Source organism: Cynocephalus volans, chromosome 13 (genome assembly GCF_027409185.1).
Source record: "Cynocephalus volans isolate mCynVol1 chromosome 13, mCynVol1.pri, whole genome shotgun sequence".
Taxonomy (NCBI): domain Eukaryota; kingdom Metazoa; phylum Chordata; class Mammalia; order Dermoptera; family Cynocephalidae; genus Cynocephalus; species Cynocephalus volans.
Window position 1 is genome coordinate 46,850,966 of NC_084472.1, and position 12,791 is coordinate 46,863,756.

The following is a 12,791-nucleotide window of genomic DNA, read 5'->3' on the forward strand; positions in this document are numbered from 1 at the left end:
TTATTATTTAAAAATCATCCTTGAGTGTGCAGAAGAAAGGAAGCCAGATAGGAGAATTTTTAGTAATCCAGGGAGAGTTGAGAGTCATCACACTAGGGTGGTGGCAGTGCCAGTGGATGGGTTCAAGGTTTTTATTGGAAGTTTTATCTACAGGATTTGGTCATTGGTTGGATACAAGCACCGAGGGAAAGGAAGGGGCCAAGGATGACTCCCAGTTTTCTGGCATGAGCCGCTGTGTGGATGAAAGGGCTATTTGATGAAAAAGGCTGACAGAGGAGTTGATTGTGGGCTTGGGGCTGAGAGAACCAAGAGGTCACTTTTGGAAACATTAAGTGTGAAATGCTCATGAGACATCCAAGTGGAGATAGCAGATATGCAATTGAATATTCCTATCTGAAGCCCAGAAGAGAGGTCTTGGCTGGAGATATGTATGTGAGAGTCTTTGGCCCTCTAGGTAGAGGGCTATGGGATGTCTGCAATTGCCAAAGGAAAAAATGATGAGGGAGGAGTGAAGATGGCCCAGGTCTCAGCCCCGACTAACTCCAATAACATTCACATAGAGGAGGAGAGGTGGCAAAACAGACAGAAGAGCCAGAAAAGTGGAGAGAAGCCAGGAAGGGAGGTGTGGGGTCACGGGACACCACTGTGTGCAATGCTGCTGAGAGGGCTAGTGAGGTTCTGTCAGTCGTGTGATTGTTGATGTGCCTGATAACAGCAGGTTTCGTGGGGTGCCGGCAATAGGTGCTAGGTTGGGGTAAGCTGAAGAATAAAGGGAAAATGAGGAACTGAAGACAGGGTATGTAGAAAATTCTTTTGTGTGGCTGGGCTGTCAAGGCAAGTAGAGAAGCAGAGCCATCACTGAGTCAAGGAAGTTCTTCGGTTCTTCTTTACGGTTTCTTTGTTTTTATTTTAAGATGGGAGAGTAGAGCCTGTTGGTGTGGAGAGAAAATAGGATGGAGGTCCTTGAAGAACTGAGGGGCAATGTTGATGTTATCAGTTCCCCAGAAGGTGGTCACAGGGAGAGGGAGGAAGAAGGCAGAACATGGGTGGAGATGTAGAAAGGCGAGGGGACCTAGTGGTGAGCAGGTGTAGGACTTCCGGTTTCCTTATGAAGTAAGAGATGAGAGTCTCTGAAAGTAGAGAGCTGGGGAAATCCATCAGGATTAAGAGAGGTGTGAAGAAGGAATAAAATAATCATCGTGGGGGATGGGAGAACAAGCTCACTACAGAGATAGTAAGGAAAAAATTCCCAACCCCTTTGCTTGGCATTCACTTGTACAAACACTCCTTATTACATGCCAGGATGAATAAGACATGTTTTCTGTCCTCAAATTGCTTGCCCTGGATGGAGCCACAAATATTGCACATAATGTAACTGTGGTTAATGCTGAAACAGAAGCATGCAGAGTGGACTGTGGAAGAAAGAAGCATCTAAACCGATGTGGGCACTGGGAGGCACTAGGGGTGGTTATGGAAAGTTTCCTAGGGGAGAGAACACGGGGGTGAGCTGAGAACAGAACAGAAAGAGCTAGCCAGGCAAAAAGGCCTGGAAAAGTGAGAGGGCAGGATGGGTGGGAGTGAGCAGCTCCACAGGGTTCAAGGGGTTCTAATGGGGGGGGTCAGGGATAGCGGTAGGCAGTGGGGTTGGGGTGTCAGACAGAGAGTGGATCATGCGGGCAGTAGGTGTGTTAGAGAGCTTGAATTGCATTGTGTGTGTTTTGGTGAGCCAGTGCCGGGGTCTGTGTCAGGTAGCAGTTGGATGTGCCTTGTTGACAGATTACTCTGGCTATTCTGAGAAGAGATTTGACGGAGTAGGGGTGTGACTGGAAGGGGAGATCAGTTAACAAGTTGTGGCAGTAGTCCAGATGAGAGGTGGAACCAGGTGATGACCTAGACTGTCCCTGCATCTTTACACTGCTCCTGTGGGATTCAAAGTCTCAGACAGGAAGTTCATTTTGGTCATATCTGGTTCATTTCCTAATGCCAGGGATGGGGAAGCTGCTCCTCTCAGCTTCCACAGCAGGAGGTAGAGACTTGCATCCCAGCTATACCACTGCAGTAGGGAAGTCACCCAATAGGAGGTTTTTGTTGTGATTGCTGAGCAGACAAAATGACAACAGATGTTCACTACATTATCAATTCTGTAACTTTCCTTTTCACTCACCCCTATGCTTTGAAGATTTCTTCATGTTAAGTATAGGTGTACCCCTTTTTAATTGCTAAATGATTAAATTCTTAATGAATATATCTCAAAATGTGATTTGTCTGGGTCTTTCATACCCACCCCAAATGGGCCTAACTCATCAAGGAGTTTCCAAGCATTTTTCTCTTCTATGTGCTAACCATGACTTCGACGTATTTAACTTCCTAGGTTTAAGCCAAAGCATGCCAATTTCTAGTGTCAAAGGTCTGGCTACAGAGTGACTTACAGTTCATCATGCTACCGTTTTCTGAGTTTGTCTTTCAGATACACAGAAAAATCTGCACCTGTGTAGTCCCAATCCTGGGGCTTCGTAAGACCAAATCATAAAGGTATTTCGTTTTAGACAGTAAAAATATTACTGTATTCTAAATAATTTTTTAAAGAGTTAAATGCTAACAGATAAAGGAAAAGGGAGCCATAATTTGTTTTGCAACTGTTACATACTAGTAACTGCATAAGGAGCATTCGTTATCTTGCTTCATTGAGAGGAGCTGTTTTATGAGTAGGGGTCTTGCCTGGCTTGACCCACATTGATAAGCTGGGTGGGTGGCATTGGCTACTATAAATACGCTACTCTGGCAATTTCCTGTAGGGCTCAGGTGTAATGATGAACTCCACGGTCAGGTAGATTTGCCTGTGAAGACCGAGTAATAGTTTAGGGATGGCCAGTCACCACAGGTTAAAGCAAAGGGGTTCAGAATCCAGATGCTGAAGATGAAATATGCCAGCTAATACATAGTGACCAGAGGTAACAGATAGGCAGAAACCAGAAGTGCAGAGAGGAAAGGCAGGTAACAGTTCGGTCCAATGAGATGGGCACAATGCACAGATACCTTGGGGAGGCTAAGCCAGTTAAGGTCATGCATTTAGAAAATGAAGGAAGTGCCTTGAGCCAGTTTCCTGGTTTGTAGACTTAAATATGGCAAGTTGGAGCAGGTTTCCAAATGAATCATTTCTCTTTCTTCCCCTCCATGGGCTAAGGATGGGCTTGCCATATCTGTCTGGTTTGTGTTCCGGGGCTTACCGCAAAATTGTGTTCCTCGGTCCCCTGATCTCCCCTCCCTTAGCACGCCTACCCGAAATATTTCATAGCTGATTTGAGAACCACGCCTTCTGTACAGCCCTCACTCATGTTCACCATGTTGTTCCCGTACAGCAGTTACAAGAAGAAAGTGGCACACGAGAAGGAAGGTGCATAGGACAAGTTGATGTCAGTTTCCTGGGAGAAACTCACTGTCTGCTTTTCTGGGAGCTGCGCTTTTAATTCAGGCTTGCCCTGAAAACCAAGGCTGGCCCTGGAAAACTTCTGAAGTACCAGGACTTTCCAGTGGGTACCCCACGGTCAATGAGCAACCGTGTTACCTTGAACATATCCTGTTCCTCACCCTCCACTCCCAATAGAGGAAGGTGGCAGCTGCACAGATTCACCCTGGAGCATTTAGTGACTTACATATCACCTCTCTTTGGGATATGTATTTGTTTATTTATTTTTCTAAAGGGATGTAGAGTCAGAGACAATATGTCTTATTCCTTATAATGTTGGGTTCTGGAGTAAAACGCATCTGCTGCTTTGAATCTGTATGACCTTGGGCAAGTTACTTAACTTTTCTAAGCACAGATTTGCTGATCTGTATCATGGGAAAAGCAACTGTACTCTCCCTGTAGAGGGAAAGTGCAGGTTTAGTGCCCACCCCTTATTTCAGGACTGGCTTCTGCTTTGAATCTCTATTTTCTTATCCCCTCTGTTGAGCCATGTTGAAAATCCTAGTAGGATCTGGACTTTTCTTTCTCTTTCCTCCCTAACTGTAGAGTACCCTTTTGTCCTAAGCAGGAACTGGCCTGTTTACTTTCCTTTGGTCACTATTTTGACTTTTCAAAGCCAAATATGCCTCCCAGAAGTAGGCCCCTATAATTCAAAACAGGAGAAAAAGCAAAAAGGTCTCAGTCACTGAAGGAACACCAGTTTCCTGTTCAGTGGAACCATTTGCCATGTCCCACGGTGGCAGTATTTTTCCCTATGGGGGCTATTACTACTAAGTCAACATAGGTCAAAGCTATAGGAGAATAAAGACAGACGCCCTCCCAAGTTCATTTTCTGTTTCCTAAACCTAAATCTTCCTACTACGAGAGAGAGCACCATATATTAATTGCTGGTCAAGAACATTCCACATACTTTTGGACAGCACCTCATCCTTGCAAGCAATTGTCTACAAGACGGTGGTCTAATTGTTTCTTCAACAGGCTAATCTGCTGTTTTAAAAGGGCAGTCATTCCTAAAGATGAGAAATATAATAAGACCAGTAAATCCTGATGTCTACTGTAAATTAGTTCCTTGGTTAGAAACAATGTTGTGGGATATATTGAACATGAATAGGCATTCAGTAAGTCCAGGATGGTGGTGTTGGGAGAAGTGTGGTGAGCGGCAAAGCATACACGCATCCAGAAGTATCTATTCCTGTGAGAATTCCTGTTTTTAATCGCAGAGCTCTGATGTACCCAACCTACCATCAGATAGGGCTCTTGGCCACCCGGATCATGGTACCATATTGGAGGCAGTATTGGTTGTTGCTGTTGGCAAATTGGGCACTGGGGATTGAAACACTAAAAAGAATGCACATTAGTGATATTAGTCTTTCTATAATGTCTAAACAATCTATTGAAAAGGATAGAAATTTCGTTATCTTCTTGTTCTGGTTTTTGGATGTATTCACCGTAGCAGGACATAGCTTTGGTTGAGAATCATTGAATATTTCATTAGTCTCTATCTTCACTAACCAGAATATGTTTGTGAAACTTTGTAGTTTCAAAACAAGTTCTTCCTTTTTAATAGAGAATACTATATTAGGAAAATGTTTTTTTTTTTAAAATTTGGCATAAGCCTTTCCCCAATCCTTATATCCTTCCTCACTAAAATTCAGTGGCCGCAAACGAGAATGTCTGATCTCATACAATACCCCACTGTATTTAGTTTTGTTGGTTTTAATTACCACCTAAGACATTATTAATGGAGTTTTGAAAGAACTGGTGTCCTGAGTTTTAGTCCTTCTTCAGCTTATAACAGGTAATCTAGGAGTTGTAGCAAAGATATTTCAATGAGTAAATTTTTATTATTTCTATATCTGTAGTCACAACCTCCTTTTTCTTATTGTTTGGTCGTTTGTACCTTTTATTAGTCTTTCCAGAAATTTGTCAGTGTTATTAGACTTTTCTTACACACAGACACAAAATCTTACTTTAATTAAGCATTATTTTTTGGTCTTCTTTAAATGTTTCCCCCCCTCTGTTTTTACTATGTCGAATCTTATTTTGTCTTAGATTTACTTCATTACTGTTTATCAAACATTTATTTCACTGTCATTCATGCCTAGGTAGTTCACAACCCTTTACAATATTACTTTTTATCTAATGGCTTATCTAAAAATAATTGTTTTTGTTTCCATACATATCAAATAATCCAGCTATGTTTTTGTTACTTTTTTCAATTTTTTTTTGTAAAACAATATGAGAATATAGTCTGTCTTATGATGATTATTTGCAATTATTTGACATTTCCTTTGTTATTTAATAATTTTTGGTTTAAAAAAATCTTACAGGTGCTCTAGAAGGATCATATTCTGTATTTTTGTAAGAATATTGTTCAAATATCTAGTTATGTTTGTTTTTTGTCTGCTTGATCTATCATTTTTGGGCATAGGTGTGTTAAAATCATCAACTATAATGTATTTATAGATTTAGCTATTTTCTTCTGTAATTCTATCCATTGCTGCACAATGTGTTATAAAATTATATTATTGGTACTTATTTATTATTGATTATGATATCTTATAATACTTTTTCTTTTACCATTAGAAAACTTGCTTGAGTTATTTTAGTATATTATTCGTCCATTTTGTGTTGCTATAACAAAATATGTGGAAGTGGGTAATTTATAAAGAAAAATGAAATTTATTGCTTACAGTTTCTGAGGCTGGGAAATCCAAAGTCCTTCTGGTGGTGGTGACAGTGACCCAAGGGTCTCACATTGCTAGATGGTGGAAGCAGAGAGAGCAAGAGAGAGAGCAATACAGTTTCTCCTCTTTTCTTAAAGCCCTCAGAACCATGCTCGGACCACCATTTTTAATCCATTCACTACGGCATGGTCCTACAATCCAATCACCTCTTCAAGGCCCTACCTTTCAATTACCATAATAGGATTTCCCACCCTCTGTGTATTTCCCACAGTCACAGTGGGGGACAAGTTCCTAATACATAATACTTGGGGGACACAATTCAAGCTTCAGGGAGTTTTGGGGGGACATAATTCAATCCACTACAGTATGCTTATTGTAAATACTGCCAGTTAAGTGTTTTGTTTTTTTGTTTGTTTCATATTTGCCTGGAGTATTTTTTTTAAAATCTTTTCATTTTCAACATCTATGTGCCCCATTTTTTTTGTCTTCTGTAAACAATGATACATTCTTTTAAAAAATCAGTTCTAAAATCTTATTTTAATTATTGAGTTAATTATTTTATTTATTATAATTAAGTAATGTATTAAGACATTTATGACATTTGTGAGCTTGAGTTTGTCTTTTCTTTTTTCTATGCTTACTTGTTTTTCTATTTTGCTGTCACCTATTGGAAAGAAGAAAAATTTTTGTTAGTTTTTTCTTTTTTCTAAAATATATATATATATTTTGAGAAAAAAAATATATATTTCGTAGTTTCTGAGAGTTATCGCTAATCGCTAAGAGCCATACACCCATTTTTCTGCTATCAGTGTTTTAGGCTTATCACTAACAGTGCCTTCACGCCAGACACAATAAGAACTTTACTAAATTTTTTGCCCTTCTGTTCTCTTCTCCTGCTCCAGATCGCTTGTACTATTTGGAATTTTATTTTTGGATGGTTATCATTGTATATATATTTGTATTTATTTACTTAGATATTTCCTTTATTTAAACGTATTTGTTTATATATCTCATTGCTTCCTTTCAGATTAATTTTTTTGCTTACAGGCATACTTTTAGGTCCTGGTATGACTGAAAATATCTTTATTTCACTTCCCACATAAAAATGAAAACATAAAAGGTATTCTTTAAAAAAAAACTTTACATATGCTCTTTTACTTAATTTTATTTTTAATTGACAAGTAATAATTATATATATTTATGGGGTACACTGTGATGTTTTGATATGTTTATGTTGTTGAATGATTACATCAAACTCATTAACATATATATCACCTCACATACTTAGCTTTTTGTGTGAGAGCATTTAAAATGTACGTTTTATTTTTATTTTATTTTATTATTTTTTTAAAATTTATTTTATTTATTTATTTATTTATTTATTTTAATTTTATTATGTCGATATACATTGTGGCTGATTATTGTTGCCCATCACCAAAACCTCCCACCCTCCTCCCCCCCAACAATGTCCTTTCTGTTTGCTTGTCATATCAACTTCAAGTAATTGTGGTTGTTATATCTTCTTCCTCCCCCCGTTTTTTTCTTTTGTGTGTGTGTGTGTGTGTGTGTGTGTGTGTGTGTGTGTGAATTATATATTAATTTTTAGCTCCCACCAATAAGTGAGAACATGTGGTATTTTTCTTTCTGTGCCTGACTTGTTTCACTTAATATAATTCTCTCAAGGTCCATCCATGTTGTTGCAAATGGCAGTATTCTATTCGTTTTTATAGCTGAGTAGTATTCCATTGTGTAGATGTACCACATTTTCCGTATCCACTCATCTGATGGTGGACATTTGGGCTGGTTCCAACTCTTGGCTATTGTAAAGAGTGCTGCAATGAACATTGGGGAACAGGTATACCTTCGACTTGATGATTTCCATTCCTCTGGGTATATTCCCTACAGTGGGATAGCTGGGTCGTATGGTAGATCTATCTGCAATTGTTTGAGGAACCTCCATCCCATCTTCCATAGAGGCTGCACCATTTTGCAGTCCCACCAACAATGTATAAGAGTTCCTTTTTCTCCACAACCTCACCAGCATTTATCGTTCAGAGTCTTTTGGATTTTAACCATCCTGACTGGGGTTAGATGGTATCTCAGTGTGGTTTTGATTGGCATTTCCCGGATGCTGAGTGAGGTTGAGCATTTTTTCATATGTCTGTTGGCCATTTGTATATCTTCCTCAGAGAAATGCCTACTTAGCTTTTTTGCCCATTTTTTAATTGGGTTGCTTGCTTTTTTCTTGTAAAGTTGTTTGAGTTCCTTATATATTCTGGATATTAATCCTTTGTCAGATGTATATTTTGCAAATATTTTCTCCCACTCTGTTGGTTGTCTTTAACTCTGTTAATTGTTTCTTTTGCTGTGCAGAAGCTTTTTAGTTTGATATAATCCCATTTGTTTATTTTTCCTTTGGTTGCCCGTGCTTTTGGGGTCATATTCATGAAGTCTGTGCCCAGTCCTATTTCCTGAATGTTTCTCCTATGTTTTCTTTAAGAAGTTTTATTGTTTCAGGGTGTATATTTAAATCCTTAATCCGTTTTGAGTTGATTTTAGTATATGGTGAGAGGTTTGGATCTAGTTTCATTCTCCTGCATATGGATATCCAGTTATCCCAGCACCATTTGCTGAAGAGGCAGTCTCTTCGCCAGTGAATAGGCTTGGTGCCTTTGTCAAAGATCAGATGGCAGTAAGTGTGTGGGTTGATTTCTGGATTCTCTATTCTATTCCATTGATCAGTGTGTCTGTTTTTATGCCAGTACCATACTGTTTTGGTTATTGTAGCTTTGTAGTATAGCTTAAAGTCAGGTAGTGTTATGCCTCCAGCTTTATTTTTTTTGCTCAGCATTGCTTTGGCTATGTGTGATCTTTTATTATTCCATATAAATGTCTGGATAGTTTTTTTCATTTCTGAGAAAAATGTCTTTGGAATTTTGATGGGGATTGCATTGAATTTGTATATCACTTTGGGTAGTATGGACATTTTCACTATGTTGATTCTTCCAATCCAAGAGCATGGGATATCTTTCCATCTTCTTGTATCCTCTCTAATTTCTCTCAGCAGTGGTTTGTAGTTCTCATTATAGAGATTTTTCACCTCCTTGGTTAACTCAATTCCTAAGTATTTTATTCTTTTGGTGGCTATTGTAAATGGGCAGGCTTTCTTGATTTCTCGTTCTGCATGTTCACTATTGGAGAAAAGAAATGCTACTCATTTTGGGGTGTTGATTTTGTATCCTGCTACTGTGCTGAAATCATTTTTCAATTCCAAGAGTTCTTTTTTAGAGGCTTTAGGCTGTTCGATATATAGGATCATGTCATCTGCAAACAGGGACAGTTTGACTTCATCTTTTCTAATCTGGATGCCCTTTATTTCCTTCTCTTCTCTGATTGCTCTGGCTAATACTTCCAACACTATGTTGAATAGGAGTGGTGAGAGTGGGCATCCTTGTCTAGTTCCTGTTCTTAAAGGAAAGGCTTTCAGCTTTTCCCCATTCAGGATGATATTGGCACTGGTTTTGTCATATATGGCTTTAATTATGTTGAGATACTTTCCCTCTGTACCTAACTTATAGAAGGTCTTTGTCATGAATGAGTGCTGAACTTTATCAAATGCTTTTTCAGCATCTATAGAGATGATCATATGGTCCTTGTGTTTGACTTTATTAATATGGTGTATCACATTTATTGATTTGTGTATGTTGAACCAACCTTGCATCCCTGGGATGAATCCCACTTGATCGTGGTGAATAATTTTACATATGTGTTGCTGTATTCTGTTTGCTAGTATTTTAGTGAGGTTTTTGCATCTATATTCATCAAGGATATCGGCCTGTAGTTTTCTTTTTTGGTTATATCTTTACCTGGTTTTGGTACCAGGATGATGTTTGCTTCATAGAATGAGTTTGGGAGATTTGCATCTGTTTCAATCTTTTGGAATAGTTTGTAAAGAATCGGTGTCAATTCCTCTTTGAATGTTTGGTAAAATTCTGCTGTGAATCCATCTGGTCCTGGGCTTTTCTTTGTTGGGAGCCTTCTGATAACAGCTTCAATCTCCTTTATTGTTATTGGTCTGTTCAAATTTTCTATTTCTTCATGGTTCAGTTTTGGGAGCTTGTGCGTGTCCAGAAATTTATCCATTTCCTCCAGATTTTCAAATTTATTGGCGTATAGTTGTTTATAGTAGTCTCATATGATTCCTTGTATTTCAGATGAATCAGTTGTAATATCGCCTTTTTCATTTCTAATTTTTGTTATTTGAGTCTTCTTTCTTCTTTTTTTTGTTAGCCATGCTAACGGTTTGTCAATTTTATTTATCTTTTCAAAAAACCAACTTTTTGATTCATTGATCTTTTGAATTGTTTTTTTGGTTTCAATTTCATTCAGTTCTGCTCTGATCTTAATGATTTCTTTCCGTCTGCTAACTTTAGGTTTGGATTGTTCTTGTTTTTCTAGTTCTTTAAGGTGAAGTGTTAGGTTGTTCACTTGCCATCTTTCCATTCTTCTGAGGTGAACATTTAATGCAATAAATTTCCCCCTTAATACTGCTTTTGCAGTATCCCAAAGGTTTTGGTATGATGTATCATTATTTTCATTAGTTTCAATAAATTTTTTGATTTCCTGCTTGACTTCTTCTTGGACCCATATGTTATTAAGTAGAATGCTGTTTAATTCCCATGTGTTTGTATAGTTTTCAGAATTTCGTTTGTTATTGTACGTTTTAGCAGTAAAAGTTATTCCTTACTTTCCTTTGACTGACAGTGTTCTGTTGAGAAGACTGATGTTTATTTGATTCTTATTTTGATTTTTCCCGCTGTAAACTTTTAGATTTTGTTCTTTTTGATGTTCCTAAATTATGATAAACCTGGGTGTGGGTTTGTTTATTTATATTAAAAATATTATTATCGGGCTGGCCCTGTGGCTCACTCGGGAGAGTGTGGCGCTGGTAGTGCTGAGGCTGCGGGTTCGGATCTTGTATAGGATGGCTGGTGTGCTCACTCACTGAGTGTCATGCAGACCACACTGTGCCAGGGGTTGCGATTTCTTTACCGGTCCAAAAAAAAATTATTATCTGTCCTTGGTAAGTATTCTATAATATCTTTAAGTATGTTCTATAATCATTTTTAATTACTGGGCAAGTTCTTGATTATGTCTTGAAATATTGCCCCTCCTGTAGCCTCTTTTTCCTGTCCTTATGGGATTTTTATTAAGGTGCTATGGCATTTCTACTACTTTTTATTTATTTATTAAAATTTTGGTAGGGGGTCTTTTTTTTGGTGACTTTTATTTGTATATTTATTTATTCTATTGAAATATAATTGAGTATACATATTTGTGGGGCAAAGAGGCAGCTTTGCCACCAGATAACTGTAGCCACATGAGTGATCTCAGGTGAGACCAGCAGAAGAACCACCCAGCTGAACCCAGTTCAACTATTGATCCATAGACCTATAAGCAAATAAGATGACTGTTATTTTTAAGCCACTGAGTTTTGAGGTGGTTTGTTACATAGCGATAGACAACAGATCAAATGGTGCTATACCCACAGGCCCTCGAGTCAATGGTGAAGGTTTTAACATGTGCTTTCTTTTTGTTTGAAGGTTTTATTTTCAATTCTTGAAAATCTCTAGGCTGCATATCTTAGAGATTATAAGAACTGAATCTCAGATGTCTCAGAGTTAGAAAAAAATAAAACTGTGTTTTCTTCCACGGAGAGCTGGTGTCTTTTATTCACTCAGCTTTCCTTTTACCTACTTTTATGACATCTGAATTGCACCAGGATTCAGGGCTTGGAACAGAATTTACATTGGCATTAAGAAAGTTTTCCTGAGAGATAAACTTTCAAGGAAACACACATTGTAATTCAAGGGAAAATGTTTCAAACTAGTGTGATTTCTAAGGCTACTGAGTTCAGGAACTGTATATTGACTTATTCCCCAGGAGGTGTTGATGATATTTGCCTTTTCTTGGATTAATCAAGGCCCCTATGAGACAGGGACAATACTGGTGTATTCACTACAGAGATGATGAAAATAAGATTGAATGGAAAAAATTTTGACTTATGCTAGTTTCTTACCATCACAGTTGGGAGGGGCATAATATTCTGTAAAATCATACCAAGGACCTAGACTTTAATGAAGCAATCTTTCCCTTTCCTGTATCAATCCCCAGTGGGTCAGACATAGAGAACCACTGCTTTCCAACTATTCTGTTCCTGAGTATCTCTGCATTAAGAGAAGTCCAAGTGAGAAACTTGCTTTCCAGAAAAAGCTATTTATGTGCCCCAATGCAAATTCAAGCTGTCATGAATTCCTGCACTGCACCGCTGAGTCTGAGCATTTCTGGGAATGATTTGCTAAACTGCTGTTTTTAAAGTTAAGGTGCCTTTGCTACAGATTGAATCTTGCCTATGAGATGTAGTCTAAAAAGGAATCACTCTTGCTTTTTATCTTCAAAATACTCACTGTACCTAGCAGAGTTTACAATCCAGAGTCTTTGACCCTAGGTAACAATTTTCAAAATATATTTTAACCAAGAGTAACTATCTTTGCCTACCTGAAAAGGGTATATTAAATTTATTTTTAAGTGGTGTAATTCACATCTTTTCTACTAAAGAAGTCACGAATGAGAAGAAA

General features: G+C 38.1%; 1 pseudogene; it reads left to right on the top strand.

Moving 5' to 3' along the window:
- Nucleotides 1-12,791, top strand: part of LOC134361673 (target of EGR1 protein 1-like) — a 45,497-nt pseudogene that overhangs the window by 13,594 nt on the left and 19,112 nt on the right.